The sequence below is a fragment of the Balaenoptera physalus genome (genome assembly GCF_965194825.1).
Source record: "Balaenoptera physalus genome assembly, chromosome: 2".
NCBI classification, from domain to species: domain Eukaryota; kingdom Metazoa; phylum Chordata; class Mammalia; order Artiodactyla; family Balaenopteridae; genus Balaenoptera; species Balaenoptera physalus.
In genome coordinates this window covers 79,644,725-79,657,076 of record NC_138883.1, presented here as the reverse complement: position 1 = coordinate 79,657,076, position 12,352 = coordinate 79,644,725, and the positions used below count along the sequence as shown (strand labels likewise).

Below are 12,352 nucleotides of genomic sequence, written 5' to 3'. Positions count from 1 at the left end.
TGAGAAAGGCCAGTGAGGCTTTAAAAATTTGGTACTTTTCAATAAACAATCAGATATTCCTTTCAGAAAGTTTCCTCTTAACATTGTTCATGACAATGCCAATGTTAATGATAAAAATAAAAACTATTTATTGGTTGGTGCCATAGGTCAGGGATTTCTAGATTTTCAAATTTTATGAACCTAAAAATTAATCAGCAATAGAAAAAACTGGGAAAGTGATATAAAGCTGTCAACTTTTCATTTCCTATGAAAGGTAATTTGAATAAATAAGTACTATCTTTTATCACTGTTGTATAAAGAAAAGACAATTTGATACCAAAATTGTAGGAAGAACCCCTGAAGATGTAGTTTCTTATTAAATTGAATAAATTTGGCTAAACAAAATTCTCACTACTTTTTATTTTTGTTTGTTTTTGCCAGCCTAATAATATCATCACCTACTAACCCCAACTGATACGTATCCAAGATATAAGCACGTGCACAATGAGGAAAGAGATGATATGCTGTCTCTTTAATTAGTGCTAAGTTTTCCATTATTCTTTTTATATTCAACATTGTATCAGTGCTTTAGGGCCTAGAAAGAATTTGACTAGATGGTTGCTTCTCAGAAACAAGAGACCATTAGAATTTCAGTGATCTTCCAAATCTACCTGTTTTAAGGCCTTCATTTTGTAGGTAAAAAAATCAAGGACCAGCAGGGCCCAATTTCTAAATACCACACAACTTCCCTCAATGTAAGGTGTTAGCCTCTATCTGTCTATAGCAATATGGTCACCTTTCAAATTTATAGTCAACATTTGTCTAATAAGCATCAGATATGACTACATGTTATTTCAGTTACGCTTATAGATTGGTTAACCTTTTTGGTAGAAGTTAGCAATCCCGTTACACAGATAAGGAAAATAAAATCAATATGTAATTAGCCCAGGTTCATACTGCTAGGAATTGGTAGGGTCGCCATTTGGTGAGACCTTCTCCAAGTTAAATGTTTGTTATTCTTTACCATATAATTAGAAGGTATTTATTGAGTGGCTCTATGGGCCCAGCACTCTGATTAGTGCTATAGCATTTGCCAGCTAGGTTGAGAATCTTAGGGCTGTCATGAGAAGAAAAAGGGGTGCCTTGAGCTTCAGTTGCTCTCTTCTATTTATTAGGAGAAGAGAGAGTGAAAAAATCTATTTTAGTAAGAGTAATCCAGTGTGGTACATGTCTAGGAATATAGGGCAAGTCAGATAGATGCCCCTCCAGACCCCAGTACATTGGTTCAATACCTCTTGATTCCAGGCCATAATGATGGCTCCCTCCCCCCAAATTTTTATCATTTCCTGGTTAATTCTTCTGGTACTACCTGATGATATCTGTACTGTTAAATGAAATAATGATTTACTTTATGTCACTATATACATTTTTATATGCTTAAATGAAGTGCCCTACTCTCCTCATCCTATTGCTAGCCCGGTGCTTAAATCTCATTTCCCCTTGAGGACAAAGAACAAGACTCACATTTTAGGCATTCTGGCGCGCAGCTAGCGAGTCGGGCGCTGAGCGGGCGTGGAGCTCGGTCCCCCCCCACACACACCCCTCTCAGGCGCGAGCCCCACCCCTCCGCCGGCCAGGCCCACCCTGACCGAACTACCCCCTGCGGCGCGAGCCCGGGGCGGCTTCGGGCGCCCCCCAGCAGAACCCCCGCCATGGGCAGCCAGAGCTCCAAGTCTCCCCGGGCGACGTGACCTCGGGGGAGGCAGCAGGCGCTTCCCCCGCTAAGGTCAACGGACAGGAGAACGGCCACGTGAAAAGCAATGCAGACTTATCCCCCAAAGGTGAAGGGAGTCGTCCCCCGTGAACGGAAAAGAGGAGGCAGCCGGGGCCACTGGCGATGCCATCGAGCCGGCACCCCCTAGCCAGGGTGCTGAGGGCAAGCGGGAGGTTCCCCCCAAGGAGACCCCCAAGAAGAAGAAGAAATTCTCTTTCAAGAAGGCTTCCAAATTGAGTGGCCTGTCCTTCAAGAGAAATCGGAAGGGGGCGTGGGGGGACCCGTCTGCTTCCTCACCCACAGGAAGGGCAGGAGCAGGGGCGGTCGGTGCCTGCAGCAAGGAAGGCACTGCCCAGGAAGGGAAGGCATGCGCCACCCCTGAGAGCCAGGAGCCCCAGGCCACAGGGGCAGAGGCTGGTGCTGCCTCCAAGGGAGGAGACACAGAAGAGGCAGGGCCCCAGGCGCAGAGCCATCCACCCCTCTGGGCAGAGAGGGGCCCGACACCAGCGGGCGGGCAGAATGAGTAGCTGGGTGGGGGCAGGTGGGTGATCTTAAGCTGCAAAAACTGTGCTGTCCTTGTGAGGTCACTGCCTGGACCTGGTGCCCTGGCTGCCTTCCTGCGCCCAGAAAGGAAGGGGCTGTTGCCCCCTAGCCACGTTCCCTCTCGTCCTCTTCCTCCTGTGGATTCTCCACTCATCCATCTGGTCTTCCTCTTAAGGCCAGTTGAAGATGGTCCCTTGCAGTTTCCCAAGTTAGGTTAGTGATGGGAAATGCTCCTGCCCCTGTCCCTACCTCCTTCCCTGTCCCCACCTGTGCAGAAGGCAATTGCTGGTTTTCTTCCCCAATTCTTCTCCAAGTAGGTTTTGTTTACTCCCCAAATCCCTGAGCCAGAAGTGGGGGTGCCTACACTCCCACACCCTGAGTGTCCAGCCTTCCCCTGCTGCGTTTGTAGTCTCTTGTGCGGTGCCTAGTGGCCCCTGGGCTGGGGAGGACACTGCCCCCTTTTAGGTTTTTATAAATATCTTACTCAAGTTCAAACCTCTGGCTTGTGAATCAACTGTGTCTCTTTTTTGACTTGGTAAGCAAGTATTAAGCTTTGGGGTGGGGGAGAGGTATGTAATGTGAAACAACTTCTTGTTGTCTTTTTTTTTTCCCCTCCCATTGTTGTAAATAAAACATTAAATGGCCAAACCCCAAATTTGTAATTTTTTTTTTCCAGCTGCTAAAACCATTCTCTTCCACCTGGTTTTACTGTAACACTTGGAAAAGGAATAAATGTTGTCCCTTTAAAAAAAAAAGTCATATTTTGTTTGTTTGCTTTTTTGAATCATATTTTGAATGGCACAGTCCTTTAATGTAGAGGCCCAGAAATTATTTATTAATTGCTTCTGTTTTGGTTGAAAGTACTAGGAGTAGGCAAATTGTGTAATAGATAATGTTTGTCTCTGGCTGTATTATCTCTTCTTTCCATACTTCTTCTCCTCTTTTATGTTACTCTCTTCTACACCTACACCCCCCAGCCCAAAAGAAACTAGCCCCTTAATACCTCCTACTGGATAAAATTATGTAGCCCTTTACAGAAAATTTGTCTTCCCTCTGATTAAAATTCACATTCCTTCTGTGCCCAGATCTCAGCTACATGTCACCTGTCACAGAAGTTGAGCTGATAAGCCAATTAGCACTAAAGTATGATGACTACAAGAAGTAGTTCATTAATCTGTTAATAGAAGCATTAGATTATAACTGGGGATATTTGGAGACACAAAATTTGAACCTATTCACTCAACTTTTAATTAATATTTGAGTACACATTACGGTTCTCAGATTTTTCACCATTAAGTAAAGCTTTTTAATTCATTAGACTCCACAGTCCTTATGTTTTGATATATTTTGTTTAGCAAACAAATTTATTTTAAGCAATATTTGGTTTCCTGTTTTATTACACATACATATCTGTTAATCAAAGTTTCCGGTCATCATGAAGTAACCAGGATATAATCTTACTGAACTGGTAGAATCCTAGCCAACAGCCGAGAAACTCATCTCTTTAAACAGTCTGTGCAGTCTTATCATTGTAGATGGATCATTTTCTTTGACATTTTAGAATACTGACTGTAAAACACATAGATTCTCCAATATTATCATCACATCCCTGGTGGTCCAGCAAACCCAGGTTTAAAATCACTGTTGGGACACTCACTGTACACTGAGCTCGGTGCTAAGTGCTCAAAATATGAAACTAAATAAGCCAAGGGCCCTGCCTTGATATTCTCAGGGTCTACTTCCCATTGTGGATAACCTTGGCTTTCACGTGTACAACACCTGCCTGGATTTCTAACTTCCCCCATTTTTACTCTGTTTATTTCTTAACCACCTAGGGCTCTCTTCAGGACAGAGCACTTAACACTTTTATCTTTTGTTATCTTAAGCACTATGCATAATTCAGGTACTTTTTGCATAGGAGGCAGTCTAGTAGCTGCTTCCGGGGAGAAACTAAACCAGAAGGCAGCAGAATGTGAGGTTAAGATCACTCACCTGAAGTGGACACTTCTCTGGATTTGAATCCCAGCTCTTCCACTTCTGAGCTAACAGAATTAGGGCAAGTTTCTAACCTTCTTTATGCCTCCCTTTTCTTATCTGAAAGACAGAAATAACAAGAGTACTTACCTCTTATTTTTTATGAGGATTAAATGATACAGTGTATGTAAAACATTTATCACAATATTAGCACATAGGAAGTGCTTAATGGATTCCATCTATTATCATTATTAATACTACTATTACTAAAGGGGAAAAGAAGAGAAATAGAAATATTAGGATACTGAGGCTTTAAAAAAGGGATGCATTCTTAATGGATCTTTAGCCAGAGAAGTATCAGGTTTGAGGAGATCATTGTTTTGAGAGTTAAACAAAGGACAGGTGAAGGAAGATGGAAAAGAACAGGAGAGACAAAGAGCAAGGAAAGTGAAGTAACAGGGCAGAAAAGCTTAAATCATAGACCATGGAACTTGGTGTCTCTCTTTTCCAGGTAATTTTGGGTGCCTATGTCCATAATTTTAACGATCATAATATACTTAAATTAGAATAAAAATAGACATTGTTTGTTTTAGAGAAAAAGTGTTCAGAAATTATAGATTACGTAGAGAGATTTTCCTCGTACATAGTTCAAATGAAAATAAGACTAATAATGAATCTAAATCAGGCCAAGACTTCCAATTTTTGACTTTTGAAGTTATGTCAATAAACTCCAGCATTGGATTAGTGAGAAATCAAAATTCATTCTGTAATCTTGGAATTTGAAAGCTGTATTAGTCTCCTGTTTCTGCTGTAACAAATTACCACAAACCTAATGACTTCAAACAACATGAATTTATTATCCTACAGTTTTGGAGGTCAGAAGTCTAAAATGGGTCTCACTGTGTTAAAATCAAGGTATGGGCAGGGCCCAGAGGAAAGTCCATTTTCTTGCCTTTTCCAGCTTCTAGAGACTGTATGCATTCCTTGGATAATGGTCTCCTTCCATCTTCAAAGATAATAATGGCGGTCAAGTCTTTCTCACAGTGCATTCCTCTGACACTGACTCTTCTACCTCTCTCTTCATTATTTCTGTATTTTCTTGTGATTACATAGGACCCACCTGATTAATACAGGATAACCTCTCCCTAGATCCAGGTCATCTGATATGCAACCATAATCCCATCTGCAACCTTAATTCCCTTTTGCCATGTAACTTAATATATTCAGGGGATCCAGGGATTTGGATATGGTAATTTTTGAAGTGTCCTATTCTGCCTACCACAAGAGTGTACTGACTGCATTCTGCTTTAGCTTTTCATGCTTACAGAAATTAAATAGAATAGATCCAAATTTTAATATATATGGGTAATTAATACCATTAATGGAGGTTACTTCTGAAGTCCAGTTAGAAAGAAGTTCTCCTCACTTACTAACAATTTGGGAAAACTGATTAACCTTTCTGTGCAACAACCCTCTCATTTTAAATGAGAACCATAATATCTACCTCATATTGTTGTTGTGAGAATTAAATGAGTTAATTAATGTAAAGAATTTAGGCTGACATAAAATGAGCAGTCCATAAATTTAGTTGTTATTATTATTAGCCAGCTTTATGATCTATTGAATCTCTTAAATGTATGTGTGGTTTTATACATTCATCAGTCATTATCAATTCATCCATGAATTTAGTCTGTCCATTGATCCACCAGCATTTATTAAACATCTATTGTGAAATGAGCAGCATACTACACATAATAGAAATAACAAAAATACCTTACAATTACATAGCACTTTACATTTTCACCTTTTTATCTTACCTGACCCTCCTTAGAAGTTCCTGCCCTTAGAAGTTATAGTCTCCTTGAGAAAACAACAGATTACATACAAATTTAGCCAAACACCCTAGACATAGTATTGAAGTTTTGCAACATTGGGAATGGGCACTCACTCAGGCCTGAGATTCATTAAGAGTAAGTCTATGGATTAGTGAGCACCACAGGGGGGAATGACAATGTCCACTGTCTCAGTCTAGATTGGGCTCTTCTCTCACACAGGGCTGTGCAGTCTAGACTCATCAGTTTAATGAGGTCCTAACAGTTCAAAGAAAGAGAACAACAAAAAAGTAGGCAAAGAAGAAAACAATCTACGGTGTGGTGGCTGTAATACCTCCATGAGTTCCTCCACTAAACAGTTAAATCTACACTACAAATTTCCAGGTTTATTCTTCTTCCAAATAAGGAGGGGTGGAAAACCCAAGACAAAATTATTTGCACAAAATTTCTCAGGTTGTGACCTGAGAAAATTTTATAGGGCAAGCACTGTGTTTCTTTCCCCAGAGTTGGTATTTTGACGTATCCACTTGCTGTTTCGTATGTTCATCGTTGATTCTGACAGTCACTTCGTACTATAGAGTATAGGGTAGGGGGAGTTTGAGTAGCATTCTCCAAGATAAAGAAAAGACCAATAAAAAAATAGGTGGAATGGGAAACCCCCAAAAGAAACAGTAAATGAGGGCACAAGGTTAGAATTTCAGTTTGAGTGTTCCATTCCTTCCACTAACCTCTTGAGTCTGGCTGCCCAGTGGGAGCTTTGCTCTCAGGTGGATTTCTGGGAAGAGAAGGCCACCATTTGCTCGCTTTACCCTGGGGCCACCCAGCTGCCAAGTGTCAGCTGAACAGAGGTGCATCAGAGGCCTGCAGTCAAAAGGCAGCAGGATGGCCAATTGCCATGAATTCCTGAAGCAAGTCTGGCATCTTGGCATCTTGCTGCTCTCCCCCTCCCCCAGGTTAATTGCTGAGAACCTCTGACTTGAAAGCTGCTTATCCTACCAACTTCAGCTGCTGCCCTCCTTTCCCTATGCCACTTCAATTCCTACCTCCTAACACTCTGGAAGTGAAATGAAGTCTCTCATACACCTGGCTCTACTCGTGAGACCACCTAAGCTCTAATGTAAATACTTCTTTCCCCCTTTACACACCCCCATGGGTAAACGCAGAATTGCCACATCCCCCTTGGACCTGATTGCTAGGCAACACTCAGCCATGTGAATTTGTCACTTCTGTTTGGCGCAAATTTCAATTTCACCTCCAACTGTAACACTGCTCGATATATTTTAGATGCCACTGTGGTTGGACGGCATCCCAGGAAAGATGTGAAGTGCTACTGCCAGGAATGAATGATTGGCATTGGGTAAAGCAATTCTCTGAACTCAGCCTTGGCATACCATTAATTGTTAAGTCTGTTCAGCTACCACCAACCTCTTGTCAGAATCATGTCTATTGTAAGTCTTTGCAGCAAGAGTCCAAATGGTAGAGCTCTCTCCCTCTGTAAGATCTGAAGAATTATGTCAATAATGAAAGCAGTGGATTTCTCAGCTCACAACATATTACTTCTTCCTACTTTCATCTATTGGCTGCACTTTCATGTGCAAAGAAAAATAGTTCCACGTTTGAATATTACTGAGCTAAGAGCTGCCAATTCAGGTTCTGGCCCTGAATAAAAGATTTACCTTCCCTTCATTTCTTCATCACAATCTGCTTTCATTCATGGTAACAATTAAATGCTGCTACAAGGAAACATGTTATTAATGGAAAAAGATAAAGTTAATACTAAACATACTCTGGTGACAATAAATATATAATATTTGACATGTAAAATTTACATACTGACATTGTCAGAAAACATGCAACACAAAAACAATTATAATTTTTCAATAAATGCGTACCATCACTGGCAAGATATAATGCTATAATTCCCAAAGCCTCCATCTAATGTGGTCTACCCAATGTTTATATACATATATAATATTATTTGTCCTTAATACATTTGTCCTTAATTGACACATTCAATTGCCTAGCCCCCTACATCGAATATCCTTAAACACTACACAGTTGCTCTATTGACTCTAAGATGCTACAGTGTGGAATGCTTTCATTTCTGTGCACTGTGCTAATTAATGGTAAAAATAGTAAATCTGTTTTGATTCCCCTTCCGTCCCTCCGGCCACCAACTTTTTAGTCAATTGATTATTTTTTTTCCTCAAATCTAAACATCCTCAGAAAGCTTGGAAATATTTCCCCGGAATGAGTCTAATTAAATAGAAGAAGTCAGTCAGCTGTGAGTAAGAATAGTGTTTCAGACTTTACATGCATTCCCTGATTCACTGGAAACAAAAGGAGTTTCTGTAACAGTGTGAATGAACCATGAAGTGTGCATGTTCTTTTAAGAAAGGCCAAGGGTGCAGTTCTATTTTCTTAGCTCTGCTTTCATATTTATGTGTCTCATTTCCAGCTCATTGCTGATGCCTCAGTTGCGCTATCCATCACCACTTTTATCCTCCTTGTTCCTCAAAAAGAACATAAAATCCTTTTTTATGTGGTGGTAATATTATTGCAAATAAAAGCAAATACCAAAATCTTTATTAGTCTGCCAAAATAATAAACTATTTAATAAAAGCATGCTGTAAAAATAAGGTCATTTGCATCACTCAAGTTACTTGTAGGAAATACAGAGAATTATTGGTCAAAAAAGCACAAACTGACAGCAATTATTGCTGTCGTTCATCTGATGCACCATGCAACAGGGTTAAAATTTTGTTTATATTTTGCATATTTTCTGGGTTCAAATGCCTTTAATATTACTTAAAATTGGTTGCTCATTGGAAAATGAAAAAAAAAGATCCAATTCTCACAAAATACTGATTTCCTCTTTGCAAAAAAGATTTTTGGTAAGGGAGAAGGACTAAGTAGACTGGTCTCTTTTTGACACCTTTTTCACAAATGTGGAAGTTGACCTACTGATACCCTTGATATTGTAAGATTTATTGCCTAAATATTTACCATTTTAATATCCAATATTAATTTCATTTGCTTTGGATTTGTGTCCATGCTTCAGCTGTATAATTTTTACCTCTTTGTATTCACCTTTTGTCATTTCTGCATGCACACCAATATAAGATATTTTATTTGGGAAGTTTAGTTTAACAGTGAAAGTTAACAATAAGTGTACTATTTCTAAATAAATGTCTAATGTTTGCTCTTTTAGCCTATTGTAATATAAACCCACCAATTCTTTCTCCCTTGCAATTTCCAACCTCAGCTGGCAGATTTGCAAATATATTATTGATATGTTTGTAACATAGCAAACTCAGTAGTGTGGTGAGAATTAAAATATAATTTGTATAGTCTTTCCATTGCCAAGAATAACTTGTACACCAATTCTTCTACATAAAAAGCAAACATGACAATTAAACAAATATTATAAATCTTTTCAAAACTACATATTAATTATTTACATTACTTATTCCATGATGACATTTAAGACCAAGAAAAGCTCTTCAAACTACAGTTATTACTATTTTCTCTTTATAAAGCCTTTTGTCTGTGGTTGTTTTCTTTGGGCCACAAATTAACCATTGCCAGTTTTATTGACATCAGGTTAACATAAGAAAATGAGGTGCAATTTCTATACAATGTAATGTTTCTGAAGGATAATTCAAGTATGAAAATTTGGAATTTGAAATAACACTTTTAGGGGCAAATAAAGGCAAGTAAATTCATATACTATGTGTTACAGCCTGAACTATGTCTCCCCCTAAATTCATATGTTGAAGCCCTACCTCCCCCATCCCCCCATCCCCCATACCTAGGAATGTGACTGTATGGGAAATAGGGCCTTTAAAGAAGTCATAAAGATTAAATGAGGTCACATGGTGGATCCTAATCCAATCTGACTAGTGTCCTAAGAAGAAAAAATGTGGACGTATGAAAAGACACTCGGAGTGTGAACCCACAGAGGGACAATCATAAGAAGAGGCTGCAAAAAGGCAGCTATCTGCAAACCAAAGAGAGACATCAGAAGAAACCAACCCTGCGGACACCTTGATCTTGGACTTCCAGCCTCCATAATAGTGAGAAAATAAATTTCTGTTGTTTAAGCCACCCAGTCTGTGGTATTTTCTTAAGGCAGCCCTAGACAACTAATATGCTATCCTATATAAACAGAAAATTTTAATAAAAATCTATCTGCAACACCAAATCAAATATAATATTTATTTTGTCCAATTCTACCACCCAAATGCATTAAAGACACACAATACAACTAATTATTATCAACTCAGTGTTATAAGTTATCAACAAAAATCCAATTTGACGCCCTAAGCTCTGTGTTGTCACACAAATGTCTGAAAATCTTGCTCCATATTTGAAATTCTTTGTGTCTCAATAGTTTTTAACCTGAGGTCCACAGACCACAAAAGCCTCTTGATATTTCTTATACACCACATTTTGTGGGCTTTGCATACATTCACTGTCATGGGAAGGAGTGTGTCATCTCCAAAATTTAAGAACTGGGGTATTGTTTCTATTTGACCAATCAGTAGGCAATAGAGATGTTCTCTAATGGAAAAAAAAAAAAATCTAATGCTGTATATTTTAATTAACAGGTTTAGATGTACAATCATTTACCATCAAATGAATGATCTGGCTGGTCCACAGTGAGATGCTTGACTCAGTGAATAAGTCATGTGCTAATTTTGTCAGAGGACAAGATAAACCATTGTTTTCTGGTAACCAAATGTTTTCTAAGACCGTTTACTGGTTTGTAGCTTCTGGACTCATAAGGATCACATAAATTCTAAAGAATCTGCAGTATGGTAGGTTCTAAGGAAAACGTCTGCAAATTTGGTGAATTCTATTTTATGCTGAGAGGAGCATTGAGATTACATTTCTGATCTGGGCCAAGTGCTGTGTCTTAGTGACACTGTTGGATAGTTCTTAGAAGGTCACAGTTCTTTCTTGATATAATCTACAAGAGATTAAGAAACTCTTCTAAATAGAGCTGACATCTCCCAATTAATACTTGGATTTGTCAACTGTGGGTTTATCTAAATTTTACTTGGCACTATCCTTCTGGATTCATCAAATTCAGTATTGGCGATAATGCCCAGGGGAAAATAATCGTGTGGGAGAATCAAAAGAGCTTAAAAACATAAAATCTTCAGGATGCCTCTTTGTGGCCAGCTATCTGCTATGGAACACACCCTGACTAAGTGTAACATAGAAGTAAGGACGTCTTTCACCTCCTGCCTGGCCATTCACCTCAAGAATCCATTCTTGCCTTTTTTTTTTTTCTTGAAGACCCAGTGTAGATATGCTCAGAGGGCACCAGAGCATGTTGCAGCCTGCCTCAGAAGTACTGCAGGCAGCGGAGGTAGCACCAGGGCCTCTGGGACCAGTAGATACCAACATTTTATAAGGGGCCAGCAGTGTTGAAATCCAGCTAGAGGCACCATCTGATTTGCTGCTCCATTCTCAGGCAGTGAGTGGAGACGAATTCCCAGAAACATTCGATGAGGGGAGCCTCTGGAAAAAGGATTGGAATTCCTGATTCTAAAGGCAATGTGGACTTGGAGCACTGTAATCTGGTTATAAATAAAATGAGACCATTTTTATCACAAATGGCCCTTTTAAAAAATTCTTATTTTATGCAGGAGGAAACTGTAATCCAAAGAGGATAAAGGTCTCAAAGTTTATGGTAGATCTAGGATTCAAACTTGGATCTCCTTGGCTCCAAAGCCAGTACTTTTCCACAACACTAACAGTTTCCCTGCCTGATCCATCCACTTTTTGCTTTGTAAAATGTGGCAGGTCTCTATGCTTGTATTTAAGACAGCTACCTAAAAAGTAGTATCATCTTACCTCAGATTAGCAAATTAAAGTGTGCATGTCTGAAGTGGTAAATTAAGCATAGAAAGAAAGCTAAAAGGGTCTCCCACTAAATGCCCATAGCTCTGTCTGAATTCAAGTCTCCACTCACTGCCTGAGAATGGAGCAGTAAACCAGTTTTGGACACTGGGATGGGGAGGAGGAGGGTGGAGAAACCTTATCAGTTTGTAAAATTTAAGCAAACAGATCCCTATTTTAACTACATAAACCAGATAATAATACTTTCCCATAACCATTTCACGCCATAGCACATGGTTAATTTAATTAATTAACATGTGTGACATTACATTAGTTTCCTGTTGCTGATGTAACAAATTACCCCAAACTTAGTGACTTAATGGAAATTTATTCTTTTACA

At 39.3% G+C, this 12,352-nt stretch overlaps 1 long non-coding RNA gene and 1 pseudogene across 6 annotated transcripts in view; one reads left to right on the top strand and one right to left on the bottom strand.

The window, feature by feature from the left end:
• Window positions 1-12,352, bottom strand: part of LOC309656288 — a 344,992-nt gene that overhangs the window by 308,148 nt on the left and 24,492 nt on the right. For all 5 annotated transcript variants that reach the window (XR_014261255.1, XR_014261256.1, XR_014261257.1 and 2 more), the window contains exon 3: window positions 4,289-4,390. This is a non-coding gene — a long non-coding RNA (uncharacterized lncRNA). The remainder of the gene's footprint in view (window positions 1-4,288; window positions 4,391-12,352) is intronic.
• On the top strand, window positions 8-3,856 carry LOC309656261 (MARCKS-related protein pseudogene; annotated as a pseudogene). Its single transcript has one exon. The product of its transcript is annotated as an MARCKS-related protein pseudogene (transcript).